This window comes from Pagrus pagrus, assembly GCF_965226575.1.
Source record: "Pagrus pagrus genome assembly, chromosome: 9".
In the NCBI taxonomy this organism is placed as follows: Eukaryota; Metazoa; Chordata; class Actinopteri; order Spariformes; family Sparidae; genus Pagrus; species Pagrus pagrus.
In genome coordinates, this window is record NC_140193.1 from 32,476,457 (window position 1) to 32,495,401 (window position 18,945).

General features: G+C 39.9%; 1 long non-coding RNA gene across 1 annotated transcript; it reads left to right on the forward strand.

The window, feature by feature from the left end:
• The first annotated feature begins 442 nt into the window (after window positions 1-442).
• Window positions 443-2,352, forward strand: LOC311262450. Its single transcript, XR_014623258.1, has 5 exons — window positions 443-715; window positions 809-932; window positions 1,098-1,146; window positions 1,705-1,769; window positions 2,130-2,352. It is a non-coding gene; the product is annotated as an uncharacterized lncRNA (long non-coding RNA).
• The last annotated feature ends 16,593 nt before the right edge of the window (window positions 2,353-18,945 follow it).

The window sequence follows — 18,945 nt, forward strand, 5'->3', positions numbered from 1 at the left end:
TGAATAATGTATGGCAGAGCAACTGAAATGGATTGTCTTAGATTGCAAAAGTGCTCCTGATGTCATGGTTGACAAGTATGTATATTAGTAACTGTAATGAATACGTAGTTGATTAATGACTTAAGTAATCATACTACATTGCTGCTGCATGCTGCACATCAGGAGAACTGAAGAGTAAGGACCAAATATCTTATAGCTCAGGAGTGATGATGACAAGGATGTTACATGTCTCTTGTTAATGATTTGTACTTGGTGGAACAGTGATGTTTACCGGATACAGGTAGGTGGTGGGTTAGTGATGTTGACTGGGGAGGAGCAGTGATGTAGCTGGGGCTGGTAGTTGGTGGAGCAGGAATATTTTCTGGATACAGGTAGGTGGAGGGTTTGTGATGGTGGCTGGGCAGGAGCAGTGACATGGCAGGGGCTGGTAGTTGACATTCATTACATGTAACCCAATGGATGCTGCCCTCTGTATTATTTCTGTAATGATTGGCCTGTACTCTGCTCCCTTGGTAGAATTGCCACTGAAATGGTATGCAACCACTTGCTTCCAGCGTGTTGTGTTTCCAGCCAACATAAACACACACGCATGTGTTGCTACCCCTGTGTGACCCGGCAAAGTCACATCGCCGTACAGCTTTCCTGACAGTGTGTGCAACTCCACACTTGGTGTTATCGCCATTTCATCCAGGGTCAACACACACTCCCTCTCCAGGTCTGTAAACCCATCTGCCTTAAGTTTGAGGAAGTCAAACACGTCTGTCAAAATACCAGGCTCAAACCTTACTGACTGCATTCTTCTCTGCAGGGTCCTAATTCCTGGCAGGGGAATCTTCAAGTCCTGCAAGGCCTTGTAGCCAGAGGAACCAGCAGCAAACCGGAGCTTTAACGCCTTCTTGACGGTATCATTGCTCCATTTCATCCCTCTTGTAGTGAGTCTGCCTAATGCTCCAATTTGATCTTTAGTCAAAATTTTCTTGATGTTTTTGTCCCTAATTTCCATTGTCCTCTTCAGAACTGCGTTTTCCTTCTTTAATTTTCTCAGTGCTGCCCTGTTTTTTTTTTATTTGATTTTCTTGTCGTTTCAATTGTTTTAGGAGCTGTGATTCTGTCGGCGGTGGCTTCCTGCTCTGCTGACTGACTGATGTGAGCTCTCCCTGTCTCTCATCTGCCATGCCCTCCCTTTCTTCTGTCTCACTTTCCCTTCTCTCACTCTGCTCATCCTGTCTTTCCTCAGCATTGGAAACTGGTTTAAGTAGAAGACATGTCACTGTTTATTTTTAAATATTAAAATAATATTGTGTTGCTTAAAGGGAAACTCTCGCTAAAATGCAACCTAGGCTTTTTTTGTGAATGTATATGAGTCAAACCTTCGTGCAAAAGCATATTTACGACAAAAGTGTGGTGTGTTTTGTTTTAAAAATAGCAATGCTAGCGTTCCTGTAGCACTCCCATTGAAAATGACTTTGAGCTGAAAACGAAAATACAGTAAATCTTAAAAGTGCCTCTTTTGTCGTAGTTGTGCTTTTATTACATGAAGGCTTGACTCGTATATATTCACAAAAAAGCCTAGGTTGCATTTAAGCGAGAGCTTTGCTTTAAATAAGAAATATTGGTATATTTATCAAGATTTGATATACATTATACCTGTGTCACTTGTAATACAGTAGCTGTGATCTGCAGCTAAGGACCCTGTTTTTGCAGGTGAAGGGGGGCATCGTGGAGTAGGGGCCCTCCGCTTTCTGACTACTGCCCGATGCACAAAGATGGTGGGTATGGCATCTTCTCTCAGCCTAGTCTTGCCCTTGCTGGTCTTGACAAACTGGCCTTCCTCAAAATGTGCCTGCAGAGTGACTTGACCTTAGTTCTCACACTCAACAACTCACTTGTATCTAGCACTATGAAAATGTCTAGCATATATCCCATAGTGGTTGAATACACACTATCACATGGCACATTACATTTAGTAGATACGTTTAAAATCTTTGCACACATAAAACATCCAGTTCCTGAGGCACCTTGACAAAATGTGTCACACATCAGTGGCTGATTATACTTAACCATGAGCAGCAAAAGCTGTTGATGATTAGAAAATGTGAATCTGTGTATCACTTTCTGCCCTTGTCCAGCACTGTCCCGAAGCACCTTCAGCTGTTCTTGGGTTGCCCGATGTTCACCTTCATGGTTTGGTTCTTGTTTCCAAGATGGCCTTTTAAGTGTTGTTTTTTTCCTGTCATTTTCTTTTTCTTTTCCCCTTTTTCTCACCCCTTCAATTTGCAACTTAACTTCCCTTGGTTTTTGCATTGTATTCCTGTTCCGTGTTCTGTTTTTAATTAAAAACATGTTAAACTACTCAGTGGTGTGGTTTTTGAAAGCATGCTAAAAGTGCAAATGCATTGTTTGAATATGATTACCTCACATATTTTTTTGTTGGTAGCATCTTTGTAGGTGGTTAAATGGCTCCTTCCAACTTTAACCATCCATGCCTTTCTCCTGTCTCGGTCTTTGGGGAAGCCATACATGCTCACACCTTTCTCAGAGCGATTGGAGCATCCCCATGCAGCACAGTACACCATGGTGAAGACTGTCAAGGACTACATGGTGAAAAGGACACAAACGGCTTGAAATGCTGATCTGTTTGACTTCTTTAGATACCGTTTCTTAGGAATTGATTGTGGTACAAAGTGCTTTGGGAAAAACAAGACTGATTTATTGTGCATCACTGAGTAGAGTAAGTTTGGCATAAGGAAGAATAGTTAACAAATGGTGATAGAACTCAGTTTTATTTGCAGTGAATTCAAATCAAAGTGTAACTTATTTGCTGTGGATTTCCTATTAGAAGACAGTTATCATCATAATGCTGTTGCGAGTCCAGAATTACTGTGCAGTCAATGGGCAAATCTGTGTTAGTCACCTTCTCCTCACTCAAAAAGTTAGTCTGAAAGTGAAAACAAACAGAAAATATTAAGATTTTTCAACGACTTTACATTAAAGTTAAGTTGGTAAACTTAATGGAGTTCAAAGCAATTAACACTAGCATATAAATGTTGCAATGAAAAGCTTTTATTGACCATTATTTACCGATCGTCGTGGTTTTCGTATTATTTTCAATTGCCCGCCAAGCACTTCCGGGAACTTTTGGAGGCTACATGGACCACGTGATCGGCCAGCGTTTTGAACTTCCGTTGTCGCCACTCTCTCTCTTTAGGACTCTAAGCGGTACGAGCTCGGAGGGGAGGGGTTAAGGAGCACAGAGGGGAGGGGTGTGTGTGGGGGGGATGCTTTTTTCAAACCTTTCTCAGATCGTAGACCAGAGCTTTAACTCCCAGACTTGTTGGTTGTAGATTAAACCTGACTTTCTTAGGACTATAATTTCTCATTTTAAGACACATTAGCAGCTGAACCATTTAAACAGATTAATTTATAAGAGCAATAACAATACACAAACCCTGAACACCTTCATAGTATTTTGTGAACAATCTTTAACAGGAAAGTAATTCAATTCGGAATGGTAGTTGCTGTTAACAGTTTTTATGTCTATCAGAAATAGTCCAGCAGTGTGGGTCGACAGTTCCGAGTAAACTGACTGATCAGGCAGAGCCTACCGGGGATTATTATTGTCACATAGTCACCCTTTTACTCACGAGGAGCTCAATTGTCATTTGCGGTGTCCGCTGGGGCTCGGCTGAATCTCTGGAGCTTGTCTCGAGCACGTTCACAGTGGATGCTTCGGTTCCGATGTCCCGCAGCTCCGGTTGTCTCCCAGGAGGATTTCCTTAGCCTCTCAATAGGTGTGGGTCCGGTGTGGCCAGCACTCTTGATGGTGTTTGCGAGTAATCCTTTCTTCATCAGGTCGTCCATCGCCTCTCCTGCATTATTATAAGTGATGGGGCCATCATCAAAAAAGACCCGGAGCTTTGAAGGCGGGGGTGTCTGGAACCGGAGCCCCCTTTCTTTTAGCATTTTTCTGATGGGGGTATACTGTATTCCTTTCTCTTCTTTAGGATTTCTGCAGGATAGTCTTGATCAAAGAAGATTCTTTTCCTGTTGAAGTGGGTCTCTCTTTTTTTTCAAGCTGAGCGCAGTATCAGTTCTTATGTTCTGTACTCGAGAAAGTATACGACCATGGATCTCGGGTTGGCCTCATGCGGTGGTTTGGGCCTGAGTGACCTGTGGCAACGTTGTATTCCAAGGTTGAGATCTTGGAGAGACAACTCTGTTTTAACTCCTGCAAGTTTTCTCCCTCTGATCCCTCGGGGATCCCCTGTATGCGTATGTTATTTCTCCTTGAACGTTGATTTCTTTTCTTATTTAAATTCTTACCCATAAGAGTTCCAATCTCTATCTTTAATGTGAAACAAATTAATATCTAAGTTCATTTGGCAGAATAAGAGACCCGGGATAAGACTTAAAACTCTCCTCATGTCAAAAGATAAAGGAGGCCAGAGGAGGCATTTTTTTAGTCTTTATTGACAATGCTAACTTAACACATTGCCATAAATAAAGGAATGTATGCATTTCTGTTGTATGTTATGTTGTTGGGATGAAGGCATATAGACAGTAATTACACTCGGCATTCTTGTGATATGATAGTAAAGTAATATGTCTACATGTCTGCTTATAAACTACTCAAAGCTAATGAAAGAGCTAGCCTTAGCTAACATGACTAATGTTAGCCCAGCCACCGTAGCCAGTCTGACTAATCGATAGCAGAAACTTTGAACCAACCAACCAGACAATACTTACTGACAGGTTTTCTTCATTAGGAGAACACAATAATACATTACTTCATATAAAATCTATGTCGCAGAACATTAACCATTGTGGCGTATTATGTTTCATGTTCATTGTACTTTGAATGACCGAAATAAGCCACTAATAAAGAAAAAGATGACTGGTCTTGATCCAGACAACACTGCACGTCTAATACCGACACACCACTCCTGCTTCAGCACCTTATGATGTCCTGCATGGACACACTGATATAAGGCTTTGGGCATCGATATACCAACTGATCCAGCGGTATAAGCCTTCGGATATTGGCATACCACTACTGTTCCAGAGGTATCCACCTTCTGACATTGGCATTACAGTCTCAAGCGGCACATACCATCATGTGTCGGTGGAATACCAGCAGCATAACAGCGGCAAACCACTCCAAGGATCGGTATATGCCACTGAGCATGTCGGTGTCACTCCAAAGATGGGCAGACAGGGGTCTCATCACAATCAACCAAGAACAGAAATCAAATCCTTCTCCCAACTTTAGGAACAATTCATGCATCCACCAAATGATTTATACAAATACCTCCAAATATGACACTATATCACAAGCCACAAAGAAAGAGAGAAAGTCTGCAAAAATCCAAATAAAATTGAAGAATATTTTATAATTATAGCAGAAAAAGGGTTTCCAACTAAATTTCTCTCATATATAAAAAAGCTCACAACTGATATCTCCCAAAATATCTGGAACATCAAAGAAAAATGGGAATTAGAATTAAATATCATAATTGAAGATGATGTGTGGGAAGACCTATGTGCTTGCAGCCATAAGGGAATAAACAGTCAATTATGGAAAGAATTTGATTGGAAACTAAAAATTAGATAATTCAATACACTTTTGTCATCTCTTTATATGTTAAGGAACCCTTGGTTGCTTTATGTTGGAGGAATTGTGGAAAGATAGGTGATCACACGTCTTTTGGGATTGCCCAGTAATTCAGGGGTTTTGGAAAACCATTAAAGAAGAAATGGAAAATATCTTAAAAGTGACTGTCCCCTTGGATCCTCTGTTGTTTTACTGGGAGTTGTACCTAAGGAGACATACAGTATGGATCAGAGATACATATTAAGGATTCTTTAACTGATTGCCAAGAAAATAACTGTGAATTGGAAGGATGTAAAACCCCCAACAATAACTCAGTGAATGCAGAGACTTAAACAGGTTTACACAATGCAAGCCTTCAAATGAAGATGGATCTTTTTACCCAAAGGTGGAACCTTGTTACAATATATTTGGGTGTTTAATTAACCCTCTCAGGTCCAGGGTATAATTGGCCATTTTTGACTACTTTTGATTTTACCTTTATATTTCACCTTAAAAACTGTTTACCTTGCCTTCTTTGGTGTCATTTTTTTTTCAGCACAAACTCACATGTGTGATTTACTTTTGAAATGTACAAAGTTATATACAACTATTTACATTAAAATGCAGGCAATGCCTTAGGCATTTTTTGTACAACTATTTACAAAACAACCAAGTGTCACAATAAGATGCCACACAAATTATTTGTGCCACTCCAAAAAACAGTTCCTGTCCACCACAAGACAGAGGGACACGTCACAGGCCTGACACTTCCAGGGTGTCACCAAAACAAAAGATGGATCAACCACTTCATCGTCAAAGTCCTCAATCTCTGGCTCAGACTGGCTCCCTCAGCTCCTTCCAGCTCAAAGAAGAGCTGCACTGCCCACTCCACTTTCAGTAGTCGCCTCATTGTTTTGACACACAAAACAAAAAAACGACTACACTACACATTAAACACACTACACTACACACTTAACTATACACGCCAAACAAGCTAAATGTCACAAATCTCTCAAACCTCAAAACTCGCTATTGCTAGCTGCTCGCTATCACTGTCTCTCTTTCACCACCGCCACTCCGACAACTTTCCCCTGTTCCTCAGCAACCAAATGCCATTTTTTGATTGGTTGATGTGGTGCATTTTTCCACCAATAGGAAAAATAGGGGTAGCCATGTTTTTTTGCTTGCAAGCACTTTCTGCTTGCGAGCACTTTCCTTAGAATAGCCAGTTTTTACAGTTTCTTCCTCCACCAAACGTGATGACAATATTCAGGAAAAAGCTTGGTGTGATTTATTTATCATAAGTCTGGTTTTACATGGCGTATCAACACAATTTAAAAACTGGTATATAGTTTGACGTCTGCACTTTCAACACAAGTTGAAACGGAGACTCAGCGAGGCTGCGTCTTGCTGCTACGTCATCTTAAATCAGTCATGTGATTTGGACGCGCTGGTGCGTCCATCAACTTCAGAGAGTTAAGTGATATGGATTGTTGTAACAGAACGGAAAATGTCTCTCTATAACTCATCCTGTCCTGTGGAGAATGTCTGTCTTCTTGTATTTATTATATATTTATTATTCATGTGTATGTATATATGTATATGCATAATTATTTATTTAAATCTTTTTCTTTCTTTTTTATTATTATTCTTTTTTTTTTTTCCTTATTATTATTTTATAAAAAGTCCTATGTCAGGGAATGTTCTATTGTGTGAAAATGAAAAATAAGAAGTAAAAAATTCCAGCTATTCAGACCACAGTTTGAAGCTGGTGAATATGGCTGTTGGGTACGCCATTGGTATGTTGCTTCGTGGTGACAGAGGCAGCACTGCGGCTGAGATACCAGGTGTTTAACAGTTCACATGAGGCATTGAAGGTAACTACTTTATAATCCATATACTGATGAGGGCAGGAACCCAACTTGCAATTTGCACATTTATTTGGAGTCTGTCTTCTGCTGGCTGCTTTGTGTTGTAGTCCTCCTTGGCTAAACAAATGAGCAAAATCAGAACCCATATTAAACATCCGAATCATACCTGATTTATTAACGGAAGGTATTATGGAGATAATATCCGTAGGCTGCTAAACACATTCACAGGGGAAGAAGCAAGAGGCAATGATTATATCACTGGACGCCCATAAGGCTTTTGACCATGTATCTTGGCAGTTCCTAATTCAAACTTTGGAAAAATTTTAATTTGGCCCCAACTTTCTGAAATGGATTCAAACATTATACTCAAGCCCACAGGCATCAGTTAAAGTACATTACAACGTGGATGCAGGCAGGGATGTGCATTGTCCCCGTTCCTGTTTGTGATCAGTATAGAACCATTGGGGGTGCCTATTATTTGGTTGAGCGGGCGTCCCATATGCAGAGGCTTTGCCCTCGCTGCAGGGTTCATGTCTGGCCTGGGCCCTTTGCTGCATGTCATCCCCCCTCTCTCTCTCTCACCCTGTTTCCTGTCATCTCTCTGAGGCGGTCCTATCAATAAAGGCCAAAAAAATAATTAAAAAAAGAACCATTGACTCAGCACATCAGGGGAGATAACAAAATAAAAGGCATGATAATGGAGAACAGCACAAAATGTCTATATATGCTGACGACGTGCTGCTTTACATGACAGAACCTGCAATGACAGTCCCTCACTTAAAAGAGACTTTTTCTAAATTGGATTCTACTCAGGATATAAAGTGAACCAAGATAAAAATTAGGCTATGAGTATAGAAAAGCAAAATTTTGCAGGAGTTTATAAATGGAGGTGGCTTTAAATGGCCCAAAGAAGGTATTAAGTATCTTGGGATATATATATCCCTCCATCATTACAAAAAATGTACAATGCCAAATATAAGAAAATAATTAAAGTATAAGCAATGATTTGGACAGATGGACAGTACTCCTTTTATACCTACTAGGACGCATAGAGAGCATACAGATGAATGTATTGCCCAGGTTGCTTTATCCATTTCAAATGCTACCATTGGAGATACCTAAATGCACATTTGAAAACTTAGACTCTACTGGGAGCAGTGCTGGTTGTACAGTCTGACAGCAGCAGCAAGGAAGGACCTGCGATTTTGGCTGATGCTCACTCAGACCCAAGGACTGCAAGCATGACTGTGAGAGCAAGCAGCAGAATGCTGATCGACGTCACTTAAGTGCCGCAAGGATCGCTAAAGAGAACCATTTTTCTAATCTTATCTGATGTCCCTTTAATGGTTCAGATCTCAATAATGGATGCAGATGTATTATATTTAAGAATGTCAAATAAATGGCACTTTAATGTACAGTTGTGGTCAAAAGTTTACACACACTTGTAAAGAACATGTGGACTTGAGACTTGTTTTCTGAAGAAACAAGTCTGTGGCAGGAAGCTAACAAATTGAGTTGAACTTCACTAATTCTGTCAAGAGGAGTGCTTAAAAATTCAGCCAGAGGACTACCAGAAGCTTGTGGATGGCTGGTAAAAGCCCCAAATTGAGGTTAAAAAAATGTCAAGAACGGTTAACCAAATATTTGAATTACTGTATGCAAATTTTTGACCCGGCAGATTTGATCACATTTTCAGAAGAACCATTAAAAATGCATTATAGAGCCACACTTTATGTAAGTTTTTTGAGACAAAGTAGTTTGTGTTCCACTCATTCCATTACAGAAAAATGAGAGCTGTAGAAATCATTGGAACTCAAGACTGCCATGTTCTTTAAAAGTGTATGTAAACTTTTCATGACTAAAATGCAAATTGCATTTTTTATTATATTTCAGGATGTTTTGTGCTCACCATGACATTGGGAACTACTGTATATTTATGTGTTTTATATAGTGTGTCTTTATATAGTGTGTCTGTGTAATTCTTAAACAATGATGGCTAATAATAACTAAATGAATTATGTATTGTAATTTGGCCAAAAATCATTTGTAGGAGTCACTATAAAATTTGTAAGAAGAAGTTGCATGACAAGACTAAAACAGACCCATAAAAGAAAAAAGAGAAAAAAAAAGATGTTCATAATATTTCCTAAATTTTACTGGGGTTCCCCCCCTAATCTGGGCCACGTTCACCCATGCAGCAGTAATGGTGAAAAACTAACCCGTCTCTGGGAGCACAATGGAGGGTACCCCCCCGCCCGTAGACTCCCCACATAGACGGTGCTGTCTGACAACCGCCTGCCAAACAACTCAATTAAGCAGAAAAGCAGGCAAGAAAGAGGAGCCCAAACAGAGTAGAGAGAGAAAGGAAGGGAAGAAAGAAGACCGGAAAACAGAGGAGGGAGAGGGCTGGTGACTGTCAGGCCTCGTCCACACCCAGCCAACATTCGGCGAGAAGCAACAGAAACACAAACAGGAAGAATAGAAAACTGATGTGATGTGTTAACTTGAATTCCTGCTTCCAAGGACACTGAAGGTTCAAAGGACAAACTGAGGGCCAGGGGTTCATTGCCACAGCGACAGTGACACACACACGCGTGCGCGCACACACACACACACACACACAGACAGAGAGAGATTAAAGAAGCATACCCTTATTTTCATTCACTTCATTATTTCTGAACTGCATGTGAGACTTTTGTGTCCATTTTATGAAAGACTGATCTAGAGATCTATATATTTTTCTTCACAAAAAAGTATGTTCTCAATTCCAATCGTTGATATGGTATCAAAATCAATTGCAGACTTGCAATTTAACTGATTGTAGTGATTAACCAGAACAACGAATGTAACATTATTGTTGAATGATAATTGAGGTTATAGTAGTGATCCAAATATTGCTGTCCAACATTTACCACATGCATCAGTTTACTGGACCAAAAATTACAGGAGGCATCACAGATGCAGTTTAAATTAGACCCCAGAGTGTGGCATTGTATCATATCATACAATCCACATAGTAAATTGCATGTTTGTGATCTGTGGACAGAAGACATGGAGAAAAGCAGGTTTACACTGCCTAAATAAAGACTTTATTCACATGTGGCGGCCGACACTAAGTCTTTCTCTAATGTACTATTTCTTTTATATATGATTTAGCATGTAGTTGAAATAGAGTATTGAAATGTAGAGTTAGAATATAGAAGTGTGAACTAACTAATACATAATACAAATAATAATCTGATATACTACATATCCATTACCTGCTGGGAAATCAAACCATCAACTCCATTGTCAAGTCAATTGGATAATCAGAAACAAAACCTCAGTGCCAATGCAATGCATTATTTATTGATATTGTTATAGTTCTCAATAGGGCTCCAAATGTTTTTGAGCTGGGAGGAAATGCAGGTATTTGTGAGAGCTGCAACAAATTATGTGAGGATGCCCACTAAAGGGACAAATTCTGGAGTTGCAATACCAAATTTGGGGATATGGGGTGGTTAAACCATTGGGCCCTCCTGTACTATTCCACTCGCCTGGTATTTGGGGGTTCCTAGGAGACTTAGACCAGCCCTGAGTAATTTCCCCTTTCACTGACTGAGGTATCATTTTTTTTTATCTGTCATCTGTTTAGCAATGCCATAGTATATATATATATATATTTAATTAATACATGCAAACTGGTTGATATATAGTTCATTTAGTGTAGTGTCTCAGTGTGAGACGCTGCTTAATATTTAACTGTTTTTTTTCACTCTTACCATCTACATCTGCAACATTAGCACATCATTTTAAAATCAGCCTTATATCACCCCAAACGAAATAATTAGCAAACTTTAGAGATGCTCTCAGATTTTGTAAAGACAATACATCTCTTGTGACCACACACCACCTTGGTCTGTCTTTTAGCTGCTTGATAGGGGTAATGAGGTGATGGTGGCCTGTAAAGTTGTAATGAGGGCTGCGATGTGAATAGGACAGAGGGCTGGAATGGGTGGGAGAGAACATGGTGCTTAATGAGCAGGCCGGTGGGCTCAGCAGTAACCCTGTTGTATCGGCTCGGTCTGAGAAAGAAGGGGTGACAGAGGGGATCGGGAATTTCAGGGTGGGACAACACAGGAGGGTCTGATGTTATTTAGGGAGCGCATGAATAAAGGCTGGGTTTGAAAGTAAATGGGGGTCCTGACCAGCCCCTGTGCCCTGCTCATTGTGGAGATTAAATTTATGGCTCAGGATTTCCTAAGCCAAGGACTCCCCACGTTGACTGGTTAAGTGCTGTGAAACAGTACGACAATAGCTGGAGGCAAACAACACTCTGAGATGAGAGGCTGTAGGAAAGGGGACAGTGGAAGACAATGTGTACCATCCACATTAGAGACACATGTTGGAGTACAGTGATGGGTTACACAATACACAACAACACCCTGTAATCCAAATGGATACATAAAGATATGAGTATTTTTTAAGTCAAATTTATAGCAACTTTCGCTGGCAAATATTTGGATGTCTAAAAACTCCAATTTTGTGAAGGCAGTTTGGCAATGACTGTTAGAAGCTCCACCCCCACTAGTTCTTTACAGCTGATGATTTACTAAATGGTAGAAATCTCTATAAGCAATGAGTCATATCTGACAGAGAAGTATTAAATATGTATACGTAAATAAGATATGGCAGTGTGTTTATCTTCACAGGGTCCATTAGTTTTCAATATCAGGACACCTGATGAGAGTGTTTTAGACAAAAAAAGTTGATATGACATGATTTTGCAAATCCAGAGGTATGACCACAGATTGTCGTTGTGATCAATACAAAGTAATAAGTCCTCCAAATTAAATAACAAAGCACGTCTATAAACATTGACTTCTGGATGGAAATGAGAAGCAAACAGGGGTCTCCCTTGTTTAAGGTCCTACAATTTGTCGGCTCATCCATGCACCCCAACCCATTGGCACCTACATTAAGAGTTATAATTCCTAAGGCTTTGGCTTTGTCAATTAAGAATAGACATACATGATATGGGGCATTCACTGAAATGACTGATGCTGTCGTTCTTCTTGGGAGATCAATCTCTTCTTGCAGGGTACTTCCCTTTGGTCATTTACACTGCAGAAAAGAAGAGAAGCGTGATGAGTCTTGTAATCTATTTTCCAGGTGTGTCCATCAGTTAAGTTAAGGATCTCGTCTGAACCGATCTGTCCGCTGGATGAAGCCTACTGGCTTGCCGACTGCCGACTGCTGCTAGCCTAGTTTGGTTTGTTTTAAGCCTGGAGACTGGATAGCCGGCCTCTCTTACCCCTCGATTCCACCAGATAAGTGTCCGGTCCAGCTCCGCTCCGTCACGGTTCCGCCACGGCTGCGGAGCTGATAGGTTTCATTCTACGTCCCAGCTCCGGCAGTCCAGAGCAGATACGCAGGACTTCCATTTCTGGTGTATGCCAGAGCACAACGCAGCAATTCAGCCGAATTTAGCACAGAACAGACAGGAAGTCAAACACGAAACAACAACATAACATCAAAATAAAACACTCCATGTTGATGCCAGCGCAAAAAACTAAAAAAAGAGACAAATACAAGCACTTCTTCTAATCCTTCAGTTGGGAACACTTCGTGTTGTCGTCTTTATAACCTGCTGAAATTACATATTGTCACCCTAGAGGCAAGACCACTGATTTTATTGAACTCATTCAAGCTCTCCTTGATATCCATCCCTCCATCCACACGCTGATTGCACATATGACTTCATGTCCAGACAGTCCGCTATGCTGCATGATTGAACTTGAGTCCCTAGCCCGTACAGTTGAAAACTGAAGAGGAGGTGCGTTCTGTCTTGACCCATTCCCACTCTGTTCAAGAGCTCTGAGCGTTGTTTTAGCCTGCACATGTGGATGCAAAATTTTACCACAGCTACTGGACTTGGTTTTATCAGTCACTTTGATTCTTTTTGGATCAGATGGGACCTGTTTAAACATGATGGGTTAAATCCTAATATGAAAGGAACAGGAAAATTGATCTCCAATTTTATCAATTTCATTGCTTTTAGTCCTTAACAATATGGGTCCTACTGATGTGGGTTTTGTCTCCTTCACAAATTCACCAGTTCCTGTTAGGATCACTGGAAGGCAGCGTGCATTACCAAAATGTACTCAGTCCACACAGAAACAATCTCATTTAATTTTATTTACTGAATTTTACTTGCTAACAAGGCTTTTATCTGCCAGGACTTTATCATGACCAACAATATTGACTTTCTTACCATCACAGTCTTGGATAAATCCTGAACATTGTGCCCCTCTCATTGAGTCATCTCCCCCAGATTATTTATTTTCCTACCAGTAAAGAATGACCTGCTGCAGAGAGGGAGTTGCAATTGGTTGTTTCTCCACCTTTGACAGTCTCAGCTTTACTCTAAAGAATAAATTGCGCATTTTATGTTTTAATCTACAGACCTCCAGAACTTTCTTAGGTACACTGTAAAACCCGATGAGTTAATTTAACTCAAATGAATTGTTGAAACTGATTACATCGAAAATTTTAATTACTATAACTCAACTTTGTAAGTTAAAGAAGCATTCTTTATTAAGTACCTTTGACTAGAAATTCTAAGTGACACCAACTTAATTTTGTAAGTTAAAAAAGCTTTCTTGATTAAGTACTTTTAACTAGTTATTTACCTTTAACAGTCAAAACAAAAACAAGTATAGCTAACTTAAAAAGTTTTTATTACCTTAAAATAAAACATTGTATTTCTCTGTACGATGTCTCATCTCATTTTCTTTCCGCTATGTCCCTATTGGGGTCGCTGCTTTTATTTTTGGGGGGGGGGTTGTGGGGCTACTGGGGCCAAATCCAGCTCTCACAGGGCCAAGGCCAGGGTACACCCCTGGATGAGATGCCAGTTCATCCAGGGCCCTCTGATGGCAGAGGCTGCCTTGCAAGGTGCCAAAACCGCATCAGGAGCAGTTTAGGGGTTCAGCATCTTGCTCAAGGATGCTTCGGCATGTAGCTCAGTTCTGCCCAGGGGAGCCGGGGTTCAAACCAGTGACCTTCTGGTGGCTGGTCACCTGCTCTACCCACTGAGCTACAGCCGCCCCTCTCTATATGATGTTGTTAACTTAACAACTGTTTTCAAGTTAAATGAAGCTGTACTAACTCCACTACAATTAAAAACTTTGTTTAATTTTAACTCAAAAATAAGGTTTAGGATACTTAAATTATTTTTTTAAACTGATTACATAAATTATTTTAAGTAGCTTTAACTCAAAAATCTCTATACCTACACACACACATTTTGAGTTAACATTCAAAAACACGTTAACACAGACCATTTAAATGCAACTCACCTTTTATTGAGTAATGATAAAATACAAACAGTGCATTGGCCTTGAGGAATGGCCAGAGAAAAAAAAAATATTGCCATTACCAAATATTGCTATATTGCTATCACTTATTTACCACATAATAGTCAAATTAAGGCAGAGATATGAAAGCATCTACCTCAGTATAGGCAGTATGGCAAAATAAGTTTGACAAACTTATAAATGTCCCCAATGCTACTTATTTCCACAAATAGTGACATCAGAACTACAAGTAACAGTAGCGGAGGAATTGAAAAATCAATGAAGGAACTCTTTATAGATGAAAGAACCAGCCCCCTAAAATCCGTGTGGTTAATTCAACAAAATAAATCCCTTACAAATTCAAGGTGTTTTACAATACACTGATGGCAGATAAAATTTCTGCTCATCTATTAACAACATGGCCCATAAAGACCTTATACACCTTCAAGTATTAAAAAAAATGAAGAATTAGAATAAGAACATTCCCTCAATTTTAAGGTAAACAGTAACAAGGTCAAACTTGGAGCACAACAATAATATTTCCAGATGTTTAAAAAACAAACAATACAATTCTCTGGAATGCCCAAAATGACAGCAGTGCTTGTGCATATGAATTGTCTGTGCTCACAGAGTGAGATTACTCCACTGCCAAAAGGTAATTTTTAAGGCTCAACACCCCGGGCCTCAACCTTCCATCGTCCAGGCCCATCAGGACTTTCTGGATGAAGTCAAAGGTATTGGCCATGTCTTTCGGATAACTTAAATGTAGTGCATAAATCAGTGCAAAAATCACGAGATATGCGTCAGCCAATGTGGGCATTTCCATAACAAAGTTACCCTCGATCACCACTGCAGTCTTATCTGGGCAAAGGAATGTGGCATCTGTTGAATTGGCACGGATCAAGACAAGGCCAATCAGTGTGTCATCAATGTCTAGTTCATCAGACTGCGAAGGCTGAAGACAAGAGAGAGACAGAGAGAGGACAAACAACTCTTAGCATACCACAATACAAAACGACTACCAAACTGCAGCCTGAAAAATGACGATGCAGTTGACAAACACCTCTCTAAAACAAAAAAACAAAAACTGAATATTATTAGCTTGATGGTGGTAGGATTTATTGCCTGGCTGTATTCGACTGTTAGTTGCCAATTTATTTGGTAAAGCTAGCTAAAACCGAACGAACAGTATCATCTCCCCTTAATACTACTACTACTACTACTACATCGACATCTTTGACATAACATCATACCTTTTTGAATGTTTTCAACTAAAATTCTGTAACATTCTACAGAATGCTCCTTTAAACGGGAACTTTGCAAATTTTCCACCAGCTTTGTATCACCACAATTTTGGTTGTATGTTAAACTTCTCTCCATTTTGCCTGCCACCCCACTTTGCTTCTGGCAAGGTGGTCATATTGACTACAGGTTGTTCTGCTTTTTGTAAGCGTGAAATCACAGATACAAAGAGTGTAGTCAGAGCGACCCCTCTCTCTCCCTCTCGGATTGGGTGAGGGGTCACTGTAAAAGCAGAAGCTGCAAAAACTAAAGAAAACACTCAAATCTGTAAAACATGGCAGTGCTGATCAAATATGAACCACCATCCTGATGTCTATTTCTCTCAACTCAAAATGTTCTCAGAAACATAATTTAGTTACTGTTTAGCTGTAATACCATATTCTTTGTTACTCGCTGCCGCCTCTCAGTTTCCTGTTCAAAAAGAATTAATTCAAAACCTAGCACTGCCAGACTCGCAGTACATCACCCATTAGCGGTTGGTCTGGTGCAGTGCAGTACATTCTGGTTGTTGTAGGTTTTCCACCTTTTGAGCAAAATGGACAGCTCCACACAACCACAACCCTTTTTCTCTGATATCTCTGGTCTTGTAGAACCAATTTAAGGAATATTAGTGTATTTCTCCTACAAGAGAAGAGACATCTTTTCAGCAGTCGAATACTTCTTTAAGTGAATTTCATAACATCAGTGTAAACTGGTTTTCTGAGTTTATACTTTCCCAACTGAATTCCTGTTTTTATTCCTCTAATCAATTCTTAACAATTAATATGCTGACTTACATCCCACAGCTTCAGGAGCTTGGATTCATCCTCATGCAGATATGCAGGGAGAGCACGGAGGACAACAGCACGTCTGACATGGATGTCAACTTGTTCCTTGAGTGAGAGAATGTATTCTTACTTCCGTTTGATGCTGAACATCATTGCCAGACAATATATATCACAATATATATCACTCGTAAGAGTCCCCATGACTGAAGAGATGAGAGTTCAAACTAACATCCACTGTGGTATTGTTATCAAGCACCAGGAAGTGTAACCAACTCACCTGGAGGTCATAAGTGCTGAAGAGTTGATCAAGTACTTTTTTTCTGAAGACGGGGGGCCTGTTGATCCAACTCAGCATAGAACTGAGTTTTCAGGTTGATGTTGGTGATCCTGTGAAACTCGGAACAAATCTGCACAAATACAAAACATGTATTTAATTTCTATGCATGTGTAGCCTGAAACAGAAAATCCTACAATACTGACCCACAGTGGCAACTCATTAGCCTTATACTATCATTGTTTCTCAGATTTGGGGTTATGCAGATCCTTAACTACCAAACCATTAGCCAAGTTTGATGAAAGTTATTAAGTTATCATGAAAAAGCCACACATAAGAATTAAATCAGTGTACTAAGGAGCATATTTTTACCTGGGACTCCATTTTAAGGGCAGGCCAGCGTTCCAGGATCTCTCCAACAGGTAGGTCATCACTGATGACCTCTTTTCGCCGCAGGGCAAAGGTAGTTTGCATTAACTTTGCAACCAAGGTAAGGTTTTTGTCAGTCTTCGTAACTTCATCTATAATTTGGAGTCTCAATTGCTCAAGGCTCCCAGCATCTTCACCTCTTTGGAAATTTAGGAGGAAATTCACTTCTGCCCTCTTTGGTCTTTTGATGTTAGTGTGGGGAGCTTGTCCGTCTGGGTTGTTTCTACTCCTCTTCCCAGAATTTACAGCTACCTCACGAAATCCTGCCCGACTCAACTTAGTGCGGAAGTTCCCCATCTTAAACTTCAGACTATTTTTCCAACCATACCATCCTGTCTGAGATCCTGGCTCTTTTAGACAAGGATGTTTAGTGACAAGCGCTTCTGCAACCACTGAAAATTCCTTATCATTGGGGTATGCTTTGAAGCTATGCATTTTGGCTGCAAGGGTCTCAAGGATGTCATGCTTTTGCCCCCTAGATAACTTAAGAGTTTCCCCTGTTCTCTCAACTGTAATATTTCCCTCCCCGAGTAGGAGTTCTACATGGCATGGGGCAATATTATTGTGTCATCGGATGCTACTGAACTGGCATCACTCTCAGCCCTTACAACTTTCAGTACAGCCTTCTGTGGAAGCTCCTCAATGTCTACAAGAGAACATAACTGCCCGTCAAAGTCTGGATCTTCGTACGATAAACTAAAGTCAAAGTCTAGTTGAAACTTTTCTTTAATCATGGTTTTCAGCTCCTCCACAGATTCTGGACGTGAAGATAATGTCATCTTCCTGACAATGTCCGTGGAAGTATGGACATGAAATAGGAAGTTTTGAGCTGACATTTCCTATCATTAAGGAGCAAGAGAAGAGAGAGAATGGATTATGAGGAACATGCAGTTTTGTCAACACAAAATCAGGCATTTTGGAGCATATTTTCAGTTTTAAATGAAAAACATAATTGAAATGTATTAGGTATCATTAGAGCTGGACTGGTACTTGATTTTTGGAGCCAATGCAGAATATTGAGATTCTTTTTTCTTATCAGCACATATAGGCCAACATACACAATGATGCCGATATATCTGTGAGAGTCAGATAAAGACATATGATGCAGAAAAATATACTTGGGATAATTTATAACTATTATATTTTCAATGAATTTTAATGTTTCAGGGCCCTGACTCATTTTAGACAACATAGTTTATTGTTAAACTGTAGAATATCCTGCCTCTGTTACATATCTTTGTTGCAAGTGTTTGATAACGACATTTGAGGGATCATTGCAAAAATATGCGTATATAGGCCAATATATTGATATCAGAATTTTTTACTCCCCAATATCAGTATCAGCCCAAAAATCTGCATATTGGTTTGGCTCTAA